A 22,342-nucleotide genomic window follows, 5' to 3' on the forward strand; every position below is an offset into this window, starting at 1 on the left:
AAATAGAAAACAAATCATATTTTTTGGGGGAGGATGTTTTGGCTCCTGGTTGCGTATGCTCCCTTTAGTTTGAACTGCAACATCTATATATTTTGAAATGTAAAAAAAATCCAAACAAAAAATTAATCTTTTCATCTTCACATGCTAAGAGCGCATAAAGTCTTTCCATAAAAAACTAAATTGTCGTTTGGGCTATGTAAAAAAGATAAAATTTATTGCTAAAAATAAAGCTGTTTACATCAACCACAAAAAATATCGGCTTTTCACGAAACTACACGAACACACATAGATTATCGAGAAGTACATGCGGATTTTTTTGTTAGAATTTTTTTAAAATTAAAAATATGTTTTTTTGGGTCGAGGTAGCATATCCGCCCAATAGCCGAATTAAATTTCCGATTTTTTTGGACTGACAATTTCATCGGGAAGACATGGATGCGCGCAGACGGCGTGCAAGGCAAGGCATCGATTTGACCGGACGTACTTAGGGCAGGTCAGGCTGCCGCCGTACTTATTCCGGTCAGGTGAGGTACTAGAACTCAAAGTCCTCCTCAGCGTCTCTCCTCTCTCTCTGTCTTTATTGAGTGTACTAGCGCGCAGGGACTCAAAGTCAGGGAAATGTTTGAGATGCAAAGTAAGAGAATATTTACCAGTATAATTGGTTGATTAGAAGATTAAGTGGTGAAATCACAACAGATTGGAGCAGTACATGGTGGAAACCGCAAAATATCCTTCCAAATGGTGTTTTTGTGCAACATACGAAGTATGAGGTGGTGGAACTTGAGGCCAGTGACTTTACTTACTCCAAAATGCAACTTTACGTACATGAGCCATCGGATCAAGATCCAACGGACACAGTTGATCCAGAATTTGTAGTCACATTTTAAGTTGCTCGAAAAAAATCGAAAACATTACAGTAAGATATATATCTTTCTTAAGTATTCTGGTAAAGTTTTACTTCATTTGAAAATTGAGTTTAATTTTAAGTTTAAAATTTGGATCAACCATGTGCGTTGGATCTTGATCGAATGACTCACGTACAAGTCGCCAGTGAAGTTACTGGATCTCGTTCCTTGGTGGAATCTGCAATTCCCTCCCCTATATATACTATACAAGTCGAAGACTACGACCCTCTATCCCTATCTCCTTCACATCCTCTAAATTCATATTCCCATTTAGAATCGTTGGGCATGGAGGTTCCCCCTGGTAGCTTTAGAGCTTTTGTCGACGATGCTAATTTGAGAAGACTGCTCACCTACGGTTTGTGCTCTCAATCCGCACAACCTCCATTTTGGCGGGTTAGTACTTTCTTCACTAGGTTCATCAAGATGTATTTTAATTTGGGCTAACAGTCGTGTTAATTTCCTTGTATTAAGCAGTGCTGTTCGTGCAAGAAGGTTGCATGCGACAGCTGCGCTAGGAACCTGCCCGGTGGCGCGTGCCCGGGATGCCAGGGCGTCTTCCAAGGTGAAAGTCCTCCATCTGAAAGCATGTACTTTTCCCGTGAATGTGTTATGGAAAAGAATGTGGTGAGAAGAACGTTCATCTGCGGTTTGTGCTCTCAAATCGCACGACGTCCACTATAACGGGTTAGTACTTTCTTCACTAGGTTCCACCCAACTGTATTTTTCTTTGGGCCAACAGTCATGTAAATTTCCTTGTATTAAGCAGTGCATTCGCATGGGGGAGGGACATCACATTGCATGCGGAAGCTGCTTAAGAAACCTGCCCAGTCTCGTGTGCCCGAACTGCGACGGCATCTACGAAGAGGATGAGGATTTAAGTAGATTTGCCTCCTTGTTTAAGGTGGATTGCAGCAACGATGGTTGCGACATGAGCGGCGACTTGCTCGAATACTTTCAACATGAGGCGACGTGCCCGCATGCGCCAACGAGACGGTAGGTGGTTGATCTTGCCGGTCTCGATGGAGAAGATGATCGCGCTTTGAGGCTAATCTGAGCTCGGTGGAGAAGGACCGGATGGAGTTTCCTTTTCTAGAACTAGAGTTCTTTTTGTACTTTTGGATGTCTTGTCTGTAGTTTCCTTTTACTTGGAGGGTCCTCCTAGCTTGCAGTCTGTAATCCCACCGTCATCATAATATAAAAGCAGTGTCGCCAGGTCCTTCGGGACATTTCTGTGTTCAAAAAATGTATGATTTTAGACATGTCGTCTATTTATGTGTGCGATGTTGTATCATCTATTACCGTGATTAGTTTGAACGTGTCCATGTCCTAGAACAAAACTTCGGCATGATGTACTTGTATGTTTAATTGAATTCGACCAAGTATAATGTGGAACTGATCATTGCGAGCATATGGAGATTGCGAACTGGTAATTGACAGGTGGTACATGCTCTATCTTAATCTTGTTTATCTAATGGTAATTGCGATTTATGCGGTACTGAAATAATTAGTTTTAGTTATAAACAGGGACTCTTCGGACGGGGGCTCCTTTTCAAACAAGACCGGGGAGATTTATGAAGTGCTAGAAGGGAACAAATTACTACATGAGTGTTTTGCGTGAAATGGTTAAAATTTGTAGTGGCAGATTGCCGCCAATGCAATTTTTTCATGTGGTTGATATGGTAGGATGGACATTTCAAAATTTCACGAATTATTTCGGTTTGTGACCATATATTAAATTAGTTCTGGGCTCATTTCCATATAATTTGAAATTTCAACGCGAAGTACATGAAGTACAATTAAAAAAGGGGAAACTATATATACGTGATGTGCACTAAATGTGTGGTACCCCCCAAAAAATGACCAAACATATGCGTTGCATCCAAGTACGTAACACCCATATGGCAGACGAAAGCATTGAGTAGTTGTTTGTGATGTAAGTAATCTACATATATATCAAAATACCAAACATGGCACACCAAAATATTTTTTAGAAGAACTTACCAGATTTTGGCACCATGCATGTTGGAGTTTTTTTTTTGACAGAATCCATCTTGGAGTTCGCATGGCTCTCTTCCGAAGTGAGAGGTGAGTTGGATAATGCTAGAACCATGGCAAACTTCCGAATGTTAGTAATTTATCATGGATTCATCATTTGTGATGAAATACCTAGGAACAATGCCAAACATGACCTACCTATGTTCTTGAGAATATTCCCTTTCACCGATTTTGGCACCATGTGTGTTTTTAAGTACGTTTGCATGCCTTCTTGATTGGTTATTAAAATACCATGTCAAACTGTCGATACATGGAAAATTCCTTTGCTACAATCAAATAAACTTCAGGCTCCTTTTATTCAAAGGAATATGGAGGGCGTAGGAATATGAAAGGTGCATGATTGGAATGTTATGCCAAGTTGAATCCTATAGGAACATGATGTGTCTTTGATTGTGGCAAAGGAACTTTTCCATGAGGTATTAGCTAATGGTTTTTTTCCTATAAGATTTGCACTACAAGATTCCTATATGAATAGTTCCTATGAATCAAATGACTTGTATAGGAATTTTTCCCATAAGAACCGAATCCAACTAATTCCTATGACAATCATATGAATCAAAGGAGCACGATTCCCATAGGATTGAAGTAGACATGACATCCCAATTCTATGATTTTCCTTTTCCTATACTTTCCATTTCCTATGAACCAAAGGAGGCCTAACTAGTTGGCCATACTGAAACAATTGCCAAATAAATGCCGTGCATCCTATGGCCCCCGTGAGTTTGACCTAAATTTGAAATCATGGTAAAAGGTGCTTAAAATAGGCAAATAAAAGCATGTAGTCAATTTTTTTTAGGATGTAGTACTACCTAGGGAAAATACCAAACATGCCATAATGCAAACTGTGTTTTAGAGAGTAGCCCTTCAAAAAAGTTGGCATCCACTTGTTGATTTTGCTATCGACATGACAAAATAACTGATCAGATGACCAAGTGGTAAAAATTGCAACAGATTAGACCACCACATGGTGGAAACTGCTAAAAATCATGAAAACTGCGAAGAAAAAGTTAAAGTGGTGGTTTGTGCAGCATATGGAGGATTGAGTAGTACAAGTTGGATGTGCACTACCGTGTGCCCGTGGTAATGTTTGCCTATTATGATGATGGCAAGAAAAAATGATGTTTTCTCTGCTGAAACTGTCCCGAGCTGATTTGACGAGACAAAATACAGCTACACGGCGTGCAAGGGACGGCTATACAGTACATTAGCTTCTTCTCGGGTCACACGCCTGCACCACAGGTGCAGTAAGTGCAGCAGAGACCAGAGAGAGAAGGAACGCCCGTATTATATTTGATTTCAATTCATATTGTTTTTTTCCTTGCCTCTCCGTCTTCTTCACCGCCATCTTCTCGGTGTTTTCAAGAGTGATTATCAAGTGGAGAGACAATTGCATTGGGAAAGTCTCTCCACTTGATAATCTCTGTTGAAAAACTCGCACGTCTTGTGAAATGTGAAGGCTGCACGCGTGGGGAAGGGAGACGCAAACGCCCGTATACCTTTCTCTCCTCAGGCACCCCGGCTGGCCGCCCGCCGCAATAGTTCCTTGCATAGCGCTTGCCGTCTCCTCCAAAAACCCCCAGCGCACTTGCATCCGCCATCCACCTAAATCCACCGCCGAGTACCTTTCTGTCCTCACCACCGCCGCTGCGCCTATTCCCCTGTCCAGCAGACGACTGCGGCGTTGCGTGTGTCGCCGCCGTGTCAGATGGAGGCGGAGCCGCTCAACTCCCGAAGGCGGGTCGAGCCAGATCGGGAAGAGCCTCCGTCGAGCCTCGACCTCATCAGCCGCCTCCCCGACGAGATGCTGCACATCATCATCTCCCTCCTGCCCATGATATCCGCTGTAAGGACAACATTGCTCTCCAAACGGTGGCGCCACCTCTGGCGCTCCGTCCCACTTAACCTCCTCGTCGGCGACAACGACCTCATCAGCCGCCTACCGGACCAGATTCTCCACATCATCATCTCCCACCTGCCCACTGTATCCGCTGTAAGCACAACCTTGGTCTCCAAACGGTGGCGCCACCTCTGGCACTCCGTCCCACTTAACCTCCAGATCGACGACGAACTCGCCAAGCAAAACCACAAACGCATCGCCGCGGTCTCCAGTATCCTCGCCGCTCACCCTGGCCCCGCCAGAAGCGTGTCAATCGACCCCTTCAGAACCACTTGCAAGGTCGACACCACGCTCGACAGCTGGTTCCGGTCCAGCACCCTATCTTGCGTCGAGAACCTCAGATTCGATGCTGGAACTGTGATGCGCTCCTTCCCGCTGTCCGCGTTCCGCTGCGCGCCCACGCTGCGCATTGTCAGCATTTCTACTTGCTATTTGCCCGAGATTCATGCCAACTCCATGCTTCTTTTCCCCCAACTCAAAAGGCTCTTGCTCTATGACGTCTACATCTGTAAGGCGACGAACATCGACCGCCTGTTCACCCGCTGTATTGTGCTCGAGGCACTTCACCTTGAGGGGGTCCACGGGTTCACCCAACTCAACATTCAAATGCCAAATCTTCGTACAATTAGTGTGGCTAGCTATTGGAAACGCAACACCACCGAACTTATTCAGTTAGACACGGTGCAAATTATGGATGCATCTTGCCTCGAGAGATTGGTCATATGCGTTGATGATGTTCCACTACTAATCCAGGTCGCCAACGCACCAAAGTTGATGGTGTTGGGCTTTGCGTCGTACCCTGGCTGCCAACTTGTTATTGGACGCATAAACTATTTGGTAGAACAGCCTTCTTCTTGTTGAATTAACTCACATTTTGTTATTTTTTTTGACATATGTACCATTGTCCTGTAGAGGATGATGCCCATAAGCTTGGAAAATTCTCTGTGCACAGTGAAGAACTTGGTTCTAAAATCTGACGGCCCTCGTCTGGATCAACTACTTGCATTTCTTAGATGCTTTCCCTGCACGGAGAAGCTATATATCCAGGTAAATTCGTTGTTGTTAACTGTTTACCACTATGAGCAAAAACTGTAGAGTTACATGGAGTTAACCTGTTATTACTTATTAGCCTAGATCAGTTGAACAATTGTACTAGAAGAACATCCACAATGGAGTTATATTATGTTGGTTCAAAACTAAACTTCTTGTCATACAATGTGTTGTATCTTGTGCATCTGTGAAGTTTCATATAAACACATGATAATATGTGATCTGTGTAAAAAAGAGAAGACATATGTAAATAGTGTGACTTACTATTTACACATCATTTGTTCTTTTTTTGTGTAGAACACAATGTATGTCCAGACTTTTAGTTTACATTTTTTTTTTGGAAACTTGGAAGTGTCAAAAGAAAAATGGGGTGCACCCGCAACTAGTTGCGGATTGGAGTTTCCCATGTTGGTAACCTTTCCCCAACTTTACAATGACAATATCAGGAGCCAAAAAGTGCATCTATCAAATTGGAACGTGTCAGGGGATTATGTTGTTCCACGGTCCTCAATTAACACATGATTCAACTCACCTGAGATATTCATTAGTTGATAGCTATGAAGTACTTTGTTATTGTACTGACTACTTAATTTGACTTCTTTGCAGTTTTATAGAACCGGCAATAAGGTTCATGTGCTGCATAATGAGCCAGCCTGTCCCATTGAATGCCTTGATCTCCACCTCAAAGAAATTTCGATTTCTGACTACCGAGGAAGGAGAAATGATGTTATTGTCTCCAGGTTCTTTATACAGAACACTAGAATGCTCAAAGTAATGAATTTTGGTGTAAGATATCATCACAAGGAGATCTGGTGGGATACCCAGTTCAAGCAGCTAGACCTGAAGAACACCGCTTATAGAGATGCTGATTTTCAGTTTGGATATTTACCATCCTTAGATAAGTTCAGCTCGGACGGTGTTCTTAGCTGGTTGGTACATGACTTGTCAGTGGCTGATCCCTTTGCTAGAGGGATATATGCAAGAGAAGGGCCAATTTCTGCATAGTGTTAGTTTAACTCCCTATATTTTGTACTGGTCTGAACAATATATTTTATCACTCTGTTAATGTAGTTCAGACTTGATGTTATTCTTGTGAACATGGTCTAATATTCTAATGCTTTCGCGATGTATGTACTACTAGTGATATTTACAGAAGCTAGCAATTGTTTGACAAAATTTACTAAAAAAAGCCTGTAACGCATGTTCACATTCAGTTCGTCAATGCTAGTGTTCACAGAGGAAAGGTTTATTGTTCACAGAGGCTGACATGTGGGGCCCATGAGCCAGCAGAGTCCTCAACGTTTCAAAGGCGGCAGGGAATCAAAAAAAAAATGAAGTAGCCACAAATTAGGGTAAAAAATTACTCCAAGAAAGGAAACTTCTTTTGTAAATAGAGGACGACATGCGGGTCCCATTTTGCACGGGATCGAAAGAAAAAAGGAAAGTGACCAAATATCAGGAGCCAAAAATAATCCACGAAAAGAAACCTTTATTGTACATAGAGGATGACATGTGGGTCCCATTTTGCAATAGCGGTCTCATAGTTTCCAGGCGGCACAGGATCAAAAGAAAAAGGAAGTAGCCAGAAATCAGGGTGTCAAAAAATCCATGAAAAGAAAGATTTCAATTGGGCTGCATCTGGACATCTGGGCCTTCGAACTATCGTGCTGGAAGCCTTTTGACTCGTACAATTTAAGCCCACTCCAAAACAGGAAAGTCCTATGCTTGGCAAAAACAAAAAACAAGGAGATTCAACATATAAGTTTGTTTATGTAAAAACAAAGATTTAATTTAGGCTGACATCAGGGACCCATGAGCCAGCAGCGTCGTCAACGTTTTAAAGGCGGCAGGGGATCGAAAGAAAAAATAAACCAAAAATCAGTTGGTAAAAATCCAAGAAAATAAACATTTATCGTTCTAAGAGGATGACATGCGGGACCCTTGAGGCAGCAGCATCCTCAACCTTTGCATAAAGAGGATTTGCAGTACGGGGAGGCTGACATTGGGGACCCATGAGCCAGCAGCGTCGTCAACGTTTTCAAGGCGGCAGGAGATCGAAAGAAAAAATAAGCCAAAAATCAGTTGGTAAACAAAACCAAGAAAAGAAACAATTACCTTTCTGAGGGGATGACATGCGGGACCCATGAGGCAGCAGCATCCTCAACTATTCTAAGGCGGCAGGGGATCAAAAGAAAAAGGAAATAGCCGAAAATCAGAGGGTAAAAAATAAATCCAACAAAGGAAACTTTTAGGATTTGCTAAGAAACAGTCGACTTATTCTTTTTTGGCCATCAGTCGAATTTCTGTCCAACCAATTAGGCATCGCGATTGTGGACTTGCACGTGTTTCTCTGAGCCACTGTGTACCGTACTTTAGCCATCTGCTATAGCTGCACACGTTTGTGTGGGGAGGTTTTGGATGTAAAACGCGTGCATGACTAAGTCAGCGGATAGATATTTACTGAACTTTTTGTGTAAATTTGTATATGACGAATTACAGTCCATTACACTGGTATTTACATGATTTGGAACATGTAAAATTAGGCAAACAAGTCTGTAATTTTACTTTCAAATCATGTAGACGATTTTCTTTCAGTTTCCCCATCTCACAGTTTACAGTCCATTACAACTATGTTTACATAATACAAAACATGTAATTTTCGCCAAACAACGTTTTAAGGTCTTTAAATCATGTATTATGGATTTTTTTTTCTGTTTGCAACTTGTTTGTCTGTTGCTAATTATAGGGATTTAGCCCACATACAAGGCTTGGTAAAATTCTTTTTTTATGGGCTTGACTGATTTTTGCCTATGCCATGTGCCGTCTTATAATTTGAAGAAAAACTGACTTACGCTGAATTGAAAATCAGTCAGCTGACAAATAGACATCCCCAACTTTTATTGTTCATAGAGGATGACATGCGGCACCCATGAGCCAGCAGCCTCAACGTTTCAAAGTCGGCATGAGATCGAAAGAAAAAGGCAAGTGACCAAATATCAGGAGCCAAAGATAATCCAAGAAAAGAAACTTTATTGTACATAGAGGATGACATGCGGGTCCCATTTAGCAGCAGCTGTATCAACGTTTGAGAGGCGGCAGGCGATCGAAAGAAAAAGGCAAGTGACCAAATATGAGGTGCCAAAAAAATCCAAGAAAAGAAAGTTTTATAGTACATAGAGGATGACATGCGGGTCCCATTTAGCATCAGCGGTATCACCGTTTGAGAAGCGGCAGGGGATCAAAAGAAAAAAAAGGAAATAACCAGAAATTAATTAGGGGTCAAAAATAAATCCACCAAAGGAAACTTTTATTGTTCATAGAGGATGACATGTGGGACCGACCTGCCAACAGCGTCCTCATCGTTTCAAAGGGGGCAGGGGATCAAAAGAAAAAGGCAAATATCCAGAAATTAGGGGTAAAAAATAACTCCAAGAAAGGAAACTTTTATTGTTCGTAGAGGATGACATGCGGGACCCATGAGCCAGCAGAATCCTCAACGTTTCAAAGGCGGCAGGTGATCAAAAGAAAAAGGCAAGTGACCAAATATCAGGAGCCAAAAATAATCCAAGATTTATTGTACATAGAGGATGACATGCGGGTCCCATTTTGCAGCAGCGGTCTCAATGTTTCAAATGCGTCTTGAGATCAAAAGAAAAAGAAAGTAGCTAGAAATTAGGGGCTCAAAATAATCCAAGAAAAGAAAGTTGATGGACATAGAGGATGACATGAGGGTCCCATTTAGCAAGAAAGGTTCCTCAACGTTTCAAACGTGGCATGAGATCGAAAGAAAAAGGCAAGTGACCAAATATCAAGAGCCAAAAATAATCCAAGAAAAGAAACTTGAATGTACATAGAGGATGACATGCGGGTCCCATATAGCAGCAGCTGTATCAACGTTTGAGAGGCGGCAGGCGATCGAAAGAAAAAGGCAAGTGACCAAATATGAGGTGCCAAAAAAAATCCAAGAAAAGAAAGTTTTATAGTACATAGTGGATGACATGCGGGTCCCATTTTGTAGCAGCGCTCTCAACGCTTCCAAGGCGGCACAGGACCAAAAGAAAAATGAAGTAGCCAGAAATCAGGGGTTGAAAAAATCCAAGAAAAGAAAGATTTCAATTGGGCTGCATCTGGACATCTGGCCTTCGAACTATCTTTCTGGGCCTTTTGACTCGTACAATTTCAGCCCACTCCAAAACAGGAAAGTTCGGATTTTTCTAAAAAAACAGGAAAGTCCTACTATGCTTCGCAAAAACAAAAAACAAGGAGATTCAACATATAAGTTTGTTTATGTAAATATAAAGATTTAATTTATCAGTTTGCAATAGCGCAGAGCGAAATACAAAGTTTATTGTCTGCAAAATAAGATATCACATGTTTCTTGTACGGGGAGGCTGACATCGGGGACCCATGAGCCAGCAGCGTCGTCAACGTTTCAAAGGCGGCAGGGGATCGAAAATAAAAAAAAAACCAAAAATAAGTTGGTAAAAAAATCCAAGAAAAGAAAACATTTATCATTCTGAGAGGATGACCTGCGGGACCCATGAGGCAGCAGCATCCTCAACGTTTATTGTTTATAGAGGCTGACATGTGGGACCCGTGAGCCAGCAGCGTCGTCAACGTTTTAAAGGCGGCAGGAGATCGAAAGAAGAAAAAAAAGCCAAAAATCAGTTGGTAAACAAAATCCAAGAAAAGAAACATTAACCTTTCTGAGAGGATGACATGCGGGACCCATGAGGCAGCAGCATCCTCAACGATTCCAAGGCGCCAGGGGATCAAAAGAAAAAAAGGAAATAGCCAGAAATTAATTAGGGGTCAAAAATAAATCCACCAAAGGAAACTTTTATTGTTCATAGAGGATGACATATGGGACCGACCAACATATGACGTCCTCATCGTTTCAAAGGGGGCAGGGGATGAAAAGAAAAAGGCAAATAGCCAGAAATTAGGGGTCAAAAATAAATCCAAGAAAGGAAACTTTTATTGGTCGTAGAGGATGACATGCGGGACCCATGAGCCAGCAGCTTACTCAACGTTTCAAAGGCGGCATAAGATCGAAAGAAAAAGGCAAGTGACAAAATATCAGGAGCCAAAAATAATCCAAGATTTAGTGTACATAGAGGATGTCATGTGGGTCCCATTTTGCAGCAGCGGTCTCAATGTTTGAAATGCGGCTTGAGATCGAAAGAAAAAGAAAGTAGCTAGTAATTAGGGGGTAAAAAAATCCAAGAAAAGAAAGCTGATGGACATAGAGGATGACATGTGGGTCCCATTTTGCAGCAGCGGTCTCGATGTTTGAAATGCGGCTTGAGATCAAAAGAAAAAGAAAGTACCTAGTAATTAGGGGGTCAAAAAAAATCCAAGAAAAGAAAGTTGATGGACATAGAGGATGACATGCGGGTCCCTTGAGCCAGCAGCTTACTCAACGTTTCAAAGAGGGCAGGGGATCAAAAGAAAAAGGCAAGCCAAAAATCAGAGGGTGAAAAAAAATCCAACAAAGGAAAGTTTTATAGCACATAGAGGATGAGATGCGGGTCCCATGAGCCAGCAGGTTCCTCAACGTTTCAAACGTGGCATGAGATCGAAAGAAAAAGGCAAGTGACCAAATATCAGGAGCCAAAAATAATCCAAGATTTATTGTACATAGAGGATGACATGTGGGTCCCATTTTGCAGCAGCGGTCTCAATGTTTGAAAGCGGCTTGAGATCAAAAGAAAAAGAAAGTACCTAGTAATTAGGGGGTCAAAAAAATCCAAGAAAAGAAAGTTGATGGACATAGAGGATGACATGCGGGTCCCTTGAGCCAGCCAGCTTACTCAACGTTCCAAAGGGGGAAGGGTATCAAAAGAAAAAGGCAAGCCAAAAATCAGAGGGTGAAAAAAATCCAACAAAGGAAAGTTTTATAGCACATAGAGGATGACATGCGGGTCCCATGAGCCAGCAGGTTCCTCAACGTTTCAAACGTGGCATGAGATCGAAAGAAAAAGGCAAGTGACCAAATATCAGGAGCCAAAAATAATCCAAGATTTATTGTACATAGAGGATGACACGTGGGTCCCATTTTGCAGCAGCGGTCTCAATGTTTGAAATGCGGCTTGAGATCAAAAGAAAAAGAAAGTAGCTAGTAATTAGGGGGTCAAAAAAAATCCAAGAAAAGAAAGTTGATGGACATAGAGGATGACATGCGGGTCCCTTGAGCCAGCAGCTTACTCAACGTTTCAAAGGGGGCAGGGGATCAAAAGAAAAAGGCAAGCCAAAAATCAGAGGGTGAAAAAAAATCCAACAAAGGAAACTTTTATAGCACATAGAGGATGACATGCGGGTCCCATGAGCCAGCAGGTACCTCCACGTTTCAAATGTGGCATGAGATCGAAAGAAAAAGGCAAGTGACCAAATATGAGGTGCCAAAAAAAACTCCAAGAAAAGAAAGTTGATTGCTCATAGAGGATGACATGCGGGTCCCATTTAGCTGCAGCGGTCTCACCGTTTGAGAGGCGGCAGGGGATCAAAAGAAAAAGTCAAGTGACCAAATATGAGGTGCCAAAAATAATCCAAAAAAAGAAAGTTTTATAGTACATAGAGGATGACATGCGGGTCCCATTTAGCAGCAGCGGTATCACTGTTTGAGAGGCAGCAGGGGATCGAAAGAAAAAGTCAAGTTACCAAATATGAGGTGCCAAAAAAAATCCAAGAAAAGAAAGTTTTATAGTACATAGTGGATGACATGCGGGTCCCATTTAGCAGCAGCGGTATCACGGTTTGAGAGGCAGCAGGGGATCGAAAGAAAAAGTCAAGTGACCAAATATGAGGTGCCAAAAAAAAATCCAAGAAAAGAAAGTTTTATAGTACATAGAGGATGACATGCGGGTCCCATTTAGCAGCAGCGGTATCACAGTTTGAGAGGCAGCAGGGGATCGAAAGAAAAAGTCAAGTGACCAAATATGAGGTGCCAAAAAAATTCCAAGAAAAGAAAGTTTTATAGTACATAGAGGATGACATGCGGGTCCCATTTAGCAGCAGCGGTATCACTGTTTGAGAGGCAGCAGGTGATCGAAAGAAAAAGTCAAGTGACCAAATATGAGGTGCCAAAAAAATCCAAGAAAAGAAAGTTTTATAGTACATAGAGGATGACATGCGGGTCCCATTTAGCAGCAGCGGTATCACCGTTTGAGAGGCGGCAGGGGATCGAAAGAAAAAGGTAAGTGACCAAATATGAGGTGCCAAAAATAATTCAAGAAAAGAAAGTTTTATAGTACATAGAGGATGACATGCGGGTCCCAGTTAGCAGCAGCGGTATCACCGTTTGAGAGGCGGCAGGGGATCGAAAGAAAAAGGCAAGTGACCAAATTTGAGGTGCCAAAAAAAACTCCAAGAAAAGAAAGTTGATTGCACATAGAGGATGACATGCGGGTCCCATTTAGCAGCAGCGGTCTCAACGTTTCCAAGGCGGCAAGGGATCAAAAGAAAAAGGAAGTAGCCAGAAATCAGGGGGTCAAAAAAAATCCAAGAATAGAAAGAATTTTGGTTCATAGAGGATGACATGCGGGACCCATGATCCTGCATCGTAAACGGCTCGATCGGAGAACGTTGAACGAGATGGCGCGATCTAGAAAAAAAACAATGCCAGAGAGGCTGCCATCTGGGCCCTACATCCCTCGGCGGTGCGGATTTGCGTTGACTCGGCCGGCGAACCCGAGATTTCGAGATGCACCACGTCCCGGGCCACCATACGCCACGTTTTGGCCGCTTTCGTCGGGCTAGGTGGCCTCAAAAACGAGAAAAAAAAAGTTTTGACATGCACCACGGAGGGACCAAAATCGTCGGCCGTGGTACACCAGCAACCACGGCGCGACTTCAACTTCGTCGGCCATGGCAACTTTTCTTGTAGTGAACAACTTTGTTTTCCCGCCCAAATATATCAATTGCCTCTTGGAGTGCATCCCCCAAATCTCTTTGTGCCGGATTAAGTTGACCAATAGATACCATGGGCCTATGCGAGCAATATGCACTCTCACTGCTGCTTTGTGAAACATCAATACTTGAGGCATTGGTCCTTGCTTCTGGCATTGTAGCTTTATTTGAAGCCTGAAATTTAGATAAAACAAGTTACAACATCATATGATGCAATAAAAGACCTCCAATTTCAAGAACATCATTGAGCTGATATAACATAACAAGCAATCCAAAATAGAGCCTCGTACATCTATTTCTTCTGGAATGGTTGGTGTACTGGACTCAGTGGACCAATGAGAGCACGTGCCAGCATCCTTTGTTCTGTGAAATGACCGCAACACTTGATAAATGGGTTGTCCCTACTGACATTACAACTTTGTTTGCAGGCTGAAACTAAGACAAAACAAGTTAAAATTCAATACAATACAAGGCAAACAAACATCATTGTTGACATAATTTTGAAAGAACCATGGGCAGATACAACAAAGAAACCAGTTAAGCCACATGCCTCTTAGAACAAACCAAACTAGATCATGGCGATGATGTATACAATGAACCAAGCAACTAGACATCATGTGCCCAATAACGAAGCCAGGTCACTGCACAGAAGAAATCTAGCAAATAGCCAAATACAGTCAAAAGATGTGCATGTTGGATTTGATACAATTAGGAAAATAATGTATGATTGATTTCAACATGACTCAGATAGTGCCTTCGACATCGCAGAAGGTCAATGCAACAATTAATTGTATGGCTTGTATGAAGTGCCATAACATTTAAATTAAGCATAACGAGGCATTGCTTAATCTGAGAACTTAGTGCTAGCTCAGTGGCAAGGCTTGCGAGTGCGCAGCCAGCCCACCCGGGTTCGAGTCCCAACGGGACTGAATTAAATGGGGTGTTATCTAGCGCGTGTAAATTCGCTGCTAGAGAGGTCTCATAATCTATCTCACAACGTATAGCCAAGGGAGGGAATCTTCCTACGTTGGTCAACGTTTAGGCAATGCTTAATCTTGAATTCATGATCAAACTCAAACAAAAAAGGGCATATAACAAGTAGCACCATGTGCATCATGTATAATAAATTACTAGAAACTGAATGAAGCAATTGAACATGGAGCGTATTATATAAATAGCCAGATCATTTGAATATGGATATACCACATCATGTCAATGGGACTCAGAAAAACAAAGCTAGACATTTAAACAAGTAATATAACTATTTTTTCACCATGTTTCAACTAGAATAGGAAGCTAGGTTAGGAATAAAGCAATCATGTTTCAAGTAGAATAGGAAGCTAGGTTAGGAATAAAGCAATAAAAAAACACGAAGTGCATCATTTCAGCTAGGATCATTTCTGTCAAACTTCATGCACTAGCCATGGAACAACAGGCAAACTCAATGAAGCAACAGGCAAAAAATTAACATAATAGAATTTAAGGACTTGTATTAACATAGCCAAATCATGTAACTTATACCCAGGCATGCCGGATGCCAGATGGGTTAAAGGCAGTGTGCAATGTTCCATATGGTCATTGTTTATATTTTATTAGATTCCATTAGGCAACTTAGGTAGTGCAACATACAGAAAATGATGCAATTGAACTATGCACAGGAGGTAAATTAACATTCCAAAAAAAAAACAGGGAACTTATGTGAGCTTTTTTTTGAGTCACACGGACCTCATCGGGTACTTGGACAGAAGAACCTGGTGCCTCACTGTTTCTCCTCTGCATGAAGGAGAGGCCAATTGTAAACAGAAACAGGATCCAAGATATAGAAGTTTGCATTAAGCAATATCAAAAAACAGCAGGTACGTACATGATTATAGGCGAGCTTTACTCTACGTTTATGAGTGTAAGATGTGCCTGTTGCACGTGTAATAACAACAAACAGTTACGAGTCATGGCTTTGCTATAATTAAATTGACACCAAATAGTAGTAGAAGCATTATGACGTGCATAAACATGTAATACAGGATCGCAGAAAGATATCAAACATGATGTAACTAGAGCAGTAGCCTACGGCCAAATAGTGAGAAATTGTAATCGTGTCAATTGTGGACTTGTATAGCCTACCCCAACTTGTTTGGGAATAAAGGCTTTGTTGTTGTTGTTGTTGTTGTCAATTGTGGACATGTAGAGCATTCAACAACTCATGATTGGTGGCTCATATTTTGTAGAGTTTCAGCGAATGGGTGGGTTAGGTTACTCAGACCACCACACTGTGTATTTATATCATCTGAGTTAGGGTTACAATACTACTGGACATAGGCCTCTATGGGCCTCACACTGGAAACAATATTACTACAGCGCTACTACTAAACTCACTCATGGTCCAACACACCCCCTCAAGATGACATGTAAGAATCAATGCACACAGTTAACACAAGTGTTTGCTTCTAAGATAGAAAGAAGTGGGTAGACTGACTCAACATAAAGTAAAAGAATGGCCCTTCGCAGAGGGAAGCATGGATTACTATTTTTGTGCTAGAGCTTTTATTTTGAAAACATAGAAACAATTTTGTCAGCGGTAGTAATAATTCATATGTGCTATGCATAATACTTCCTACAAGTTGCAAGTCTCATGCATAGAGTACTAATAGTGCTCGCACCTTGTCCTAATCATCTCGGAAAACACGGATTATCATCGCATAACATATGTTTCAACCAAGTGTCACAAAGGGGTACCTCTATGCCGCCTGTACAAAGGCTAAGGAGAAAGCACGCATTGGATTTCTTGCTTTTTATTATTCTCAACTTAGACATCCATACCGGGACAACATAGACAACAGATAATGGACTCCTCTTTTAATGCTTAAGCATTCAACAACAAATATTATTCTCATAAGAGATTGAGGTTGTATGTCCAAACTGAAACTTCCACCATGATACATGGCTCTAGTTAGCGGCCCAATGTTCTTCTCTAACATATGCATACTCAAACCATTTGATCATGAAATCGCACTTACTTCAGACAAGACGAACATGCATAGCATCTCACATGATATCCAACAAAGGTAAAAAGTTGATGGCGTCCCTAGAAACATGGTTACCGCTCAACAAGCAACTTATAAGAACTAAGACACATAACTACATATTCATCACCACAATAGTTTTTAAGCTATTTGTCCCATGAGCTATATATTGCAAAGATAAAGAAATGAAATTTTAAAGGTAGCACTCAAGTAATTTACTTTGGAATGGCAGAAAAATACCACATAGTAGGTAGATATGGTGGACACAAATGGCATGGGTTTTGGCTCAAAGTGCTTGGATGCACGAGAAGCATTTCCTCTCAGTACAAGGTTTGGGCTAGCAAGGTTGTTTGAAGCAAACACAAGTATGAATAGGTACAACAAAACTTACACAAGAACATATTGCAAGCATTATAAGAATCTACACTGTCTTCCTTGTTGTTCAAACACTATACCAAAAAATATCTAGACTTAGAGAGACCAATCATGCAAACCAAATTAAACAAGCTCTACGGTAGTTCTTCATTAATAGATTAAACTACATGATGCAAGAGCTTAAACATGATCTATGAGAGCTCAAACAATTGCCAAATTTCCAAACCATATGCAGCATTTTCTGATTCCAACCAAATAGCAATTTAACGAAGCAATTTTCAGCCTTCGCCATGAACATTAAAGCACAATTAAGAACACAAGTGTTCCATATGAAAAAGCAGAGCGTAATATCTCCAATATAAGGATGATGGGATCCAACTTTATTCAAACCAAAAAGAAAATAAAAGCAAACCGACGCTCCAAGTAAAGAACATAAGATGTGACGGAATAAAAATATAGTTTCACTAGAAGTGACCTGATAAGTTGTCGATGAAGAAGGGGATGCCTTGGGCATCCGCAAGCTTAGATTCTTGAGTCTTCTTGAAATATGCAGGGATGAACCACCGGGGCATCCCCAAGCTTAGACCTTTCACTCTTCTTGATCATAGTATATCATCCTCTTCTCTTGACCCTTGAAAACTTCCTCCACACCAAACTTCAAGCAAACTCATTAGAGGGTTAGTGCATAATCAAAAATTCACATATTCAGAGGTGACACAATCATTCTTAACACTTCTGGACATTGCACAAAGCTTCTGAAAGTTAATGGAACAAAGAAACTCATTCAACATAGCAAAAGCGGCAATGCGAAATAAAAGGCAGAATCTGTCAAAAACAGAACAGTCCGTAAAGACGAATTTTGCAGGGGCACTTAACTTGCTCAAACGGAAAAACTCAAAACTAATGAAAGTTGCGTACATATCTGAGGATCACGCTCGTAAATTTGCATATTTTTTTGATTTTTTACAGAGAGATCTGCGCGAATTCGTGACAGACAGCAATGCTGTTTCTGCGCAGCAATCCAAATCAAGCATCAACTTTAACATAGAAACTTTACTTGGCACAAAAACATGATAAGGAGAGGTTGCTACAGTAGTAAACAACTTCCAAGACTCAATAATACAGTAAATAAAATAAAACATGGGTTATCTCCCAAGAAGTGCTTTTCTTTAACGCCTTTCAGCTAGGCACATAAAGTGCAAATCAAGTATTATCAAGAGATGAAGCATCAACATCATTATTTTTCTTACAAACACAACTTGTTGCAGATGGTACCTTAGATGCTCCATTATCTAAATTTTCTATGGTGGTGCTAGGGGTTTTATCAATTTTAGTCCTATAATAATTTTTAGGCACCTTAGAGGCATACATGAATTTTTGCTCTTTTCCCACATAAGCTTTCTCCTTATACTTAAGAGAAGAAAAAGTTGAACCCAAGGTTCCCATAGCTTTTTCAAGTTCACCAATCCTATTGATTTGATTATCATGGACAACACAAGTTCCTAAGACACTAATTCTTTCATCAATTCCTCCTAAGGATTTATCAAGTTCATCAGTTTTATCAAGTAACATTTCCAATTTAGTTTCAACACTTGGAAATTTTTTCTCTATGGTTTCCAATTTTTTCATAACATCCTCAAGAGAGATTTCAATTTTAACTTCATTAGCAGGTGGTATTCCAACTAGACTCTCAATGATGCAACTAGCTTCTAAAGCGGGAGTACCTAGGAAATTACCTCACGAAAGAGTATCAAGAACATACCTATTCCAACTAGATAGGCCAACATAAAAGTTCCTAAGAAGGATAATAGTGGAGTGTTTCTTAATGCACCTATGATGAGCATTACTAATTCTGTACCAAGAATCTTTAAAACTTTCTCCACCTTGTTGCTTAAAAGAACGAACCTCAACTTCAGGATTACTCATTTTAGTAGTAATAAAGTAAACTAAGCAAATAAAGTAAAGACAGAAAGTAAAGTAACAGAAAGTAAAGTAACTAATTTTTTTGTGTTTTTAATATAGAGCAAGTAAATAAAACAGAAAGTAAAGTAACAAATTTTTTTGTGTTTTTAATATGTAGCAAACAAGACAGTAAATAAAATAAAGTAAAGCAAGACAAAAACAAAGTAAAGAGATTGGATGTGGAGACTCCCCTTGCAGCGTGTCTTGATCTCCCCGGCAACGGCGCCAGAAAAAGAGCTTGATGCGCGTAGATGTACACGTCCGTTGGGAACCCCAAGAGGAAGGTATGATGCGCACAGCAGCAAGTTTTCCCTCAGAAAGAAACCAAGGTTATCGAACCAGTAGGAGCCAAGAAGCACGTGAAGGTTGTTGGTGGAGGAGTGTAGTGCGGCGCAACACCAGTGAAACCGGCGCCAACGTGGAACCTGCACAACACAATCAAGATACTTTGTCCCAATGTAACAGTGAGGTTGTCAATCTCACCGGCTTGCTGAAAACAAAGGATTAAGCGTATCGAGTGGAAGATGGGGTTTGTTTGCAAAGAACAGTAAAGAACAATGATTGCAGTAGAATGTATTCAGATGTAAAAGAATGGACCGGGGTCCACAGTTCACTAGTGGTGTCTCTCCAATAAAATAAATAACATGCTGGGTGAACAAATTACAGATAGGCAATTGACAAATCAAGATTCAATACATATCAACGATGATTACTATGTGATTTAATCAGGGCATTACGACAAAGTACATAGACCGCTATCCAGCATGCATCTATGCCTAAATAATCCACCTTCGGGTTAGCATCCGCACCCCCTCCAGTATTATGTTGTAAACAACAGATAATTTCATTAAGTATGGTACGTAATGTAATCAACAAAAATATCCTTAGACAAAGCATTGATGTTTTATCCCTAGTAGCAACAGCACATCCACAACCTTAGAACCTACTGTCACGATCCCAGATTCAATGGAGGCATGAACCCACTATCGAGCATAAATACTCCCTCTTGGAGTTACAAGTATCAACTTGGCCAGAGCCTCTACTAGCAACGGAGTGCATGCAAGAACATAAACAACACATATATGATAGATTGATAATCAACTTGACATAGTATTCTAGATTCATCGGATCCCACCAAACACAACATGTAGCATTACAAATAGATGATCTTGATCATGTTAGGCAGCTCACAAGATCTAAACAATGATAGCACATGCGGAGAAGACAACCAACTAGCTACTGCTATGGACCCATAGTCCAAGGATGAACTACTCACGCATCAATCCGGAGGCGGGCATGATGATGTAGAGCCCCTCCGGTGATGATTCCCCTCTCCGGCAGGGTGCCGGAGGCGATCTCCTGAATCCCCCGAGATGGGATTGGCGGCGGCGGCGTCTCTGGAAGGTTTTCCGTATCGTGGCTCTCGGTACAGGGGTATTCGCGACGAAGGCTTTAAGTAGGCGGAAGGGCAGGTCAGGAGGGAGCACAGGGGCCCCACACCATAGGCCGGCGCGGCCAGGGCCCAGGCCGCGCCGCCCTATGGTCTCGGCCTTGGGGATGCTTGATACGTCTCAAACGTATCTATAATTTCTTATGTTCCATGCTACTTTTATGACAATACTTGAATGTTTTATACATACTTTACATCATTATGTTATCACCAGAATTTGACCAAGTCAGAGGTGGGCCGCGATCAAGATGGACTTGAAGATATATGCGTAGAGAGATGTGTGAATCGGCCTTGTTTATCAAGTTTGGGCTAGTTAGCCCGTGTATCTTTATATAGTAGGTTACGTAGAGATTAGAGTTTGTCCCGTGCACGGTTTAGTGCACGCCCACATTAGGAGGTCCCCTGGACTATAAATATGTACCTAGGGTTTATGGAATAAACAACAACCAACGTTCAACACAAACCAATCTCGGCGCATCGCCAACTCCTTCATCTCGAGGGTTCCTCCGGTAAGCACCATGCTGCCTAGATCGCATCTCGCGATCTAGGCAGCACGAGCCTGCCTAGTTGTTCATGCGTTGCTCGTGCTGAAGCCTTTTTGATGGCGAGCAACGTAGTTATCATAGATGTGTTAGGGTTAGCATTGTTCTTAGTATCATATGCTTTCGTAGTGCAACCCTTGCGCATCTAGCCGTCCTTGTACCTCATCATGGGTGCAGGGACGGCACCCCGCTTGATCATCGTTTAGTAGATCTGATCCGTTACGATTGCTCCTTGATTCATCAAGGATTAGTTTAATATCTGCAATAGTTAGGCCTTACAAAGGGTTGGAGGATCCAGCGGCATGTAGGGTGTAGTTTGCTGTCCCTTGACAGGACGTTCCGAGGATCAACCTGGTGTTGGTTTTTAGGCCCTGTCTAGGGCTGGCTTACGGTCACCGTGCGTGAGCGCGAGGCCCAATCGTGAGTAGGATGATCCGATTATGCGGTGAAAACCCCAGATCGTCGTGGATCTCATATGCTTTATCTTGATCAAGCAGGACCACCATATATTCGGCCCCCTTGGACGAATCATGGGTGGATCGGCTCCATGAGCCGATTCACAGGACAACCTGAGAGCCGATCGAGGCTCGTATTTAATGTGTACGTGTGTGCCCTGCAGGAAACTAAGCGAGGCATCATCCACACCTTCCTGACCAGGTATAGGTCAGGTGGCACGCCCTTGCAATTTGCATCGGCGCGCGACCAGGAGGCTCTGCGGGCCGTCGCTCTGAGGGACTGGGGCCAGCCGCAGCCCTAGTTGTTCCCGGCTCTACCGTGTTGACCAGTCACTGCCCGCCGGTGGGTTTCTGACGTCAACACATTCTGGCACGCCCGGTGGGACAATCTTCAACGACAACCACCTCGCCATCTACATCAGAGATGGCGGAAGAAACTCCTGTTACCTATGAGGAGCTCAATGGCGAGCTCAAGAAGAAGTATGACGAGGTCAAAGCCTTCCTCGAAGCCGACCTCATCGGCTCTTTCCACAGGACCCGTTCCCATGGCATCAGATGGAAGGGGTTCTCACCTGAAGGCGCGCTTGATGGAGTGGACCTGTCCACCCCGTCAGAGGAACGCACCAGGTCGCTGCGTCAGGAGATAAACTTCATGTCGGCTCATTCGCTGCACCGCCATTCTGAGAGCCTGGTGAACACGTTGGAGCGCGTCGCGCTGCGCGT

This window comes from Lolium perenne, chromosome 5 (assembly GCF_019359855.2).
Source record: "Lolium perenne isolate Kyuss_39 chromosome 5, Kyuss_2.0, whole genome shotgun sequence".
Classification (NCBI taxonomy): Eukaryota; Viridiplantae; Streptophyta; class Magnoliopsida; order Poales; family Poaceae; genus Lolium; species Lolium perenne.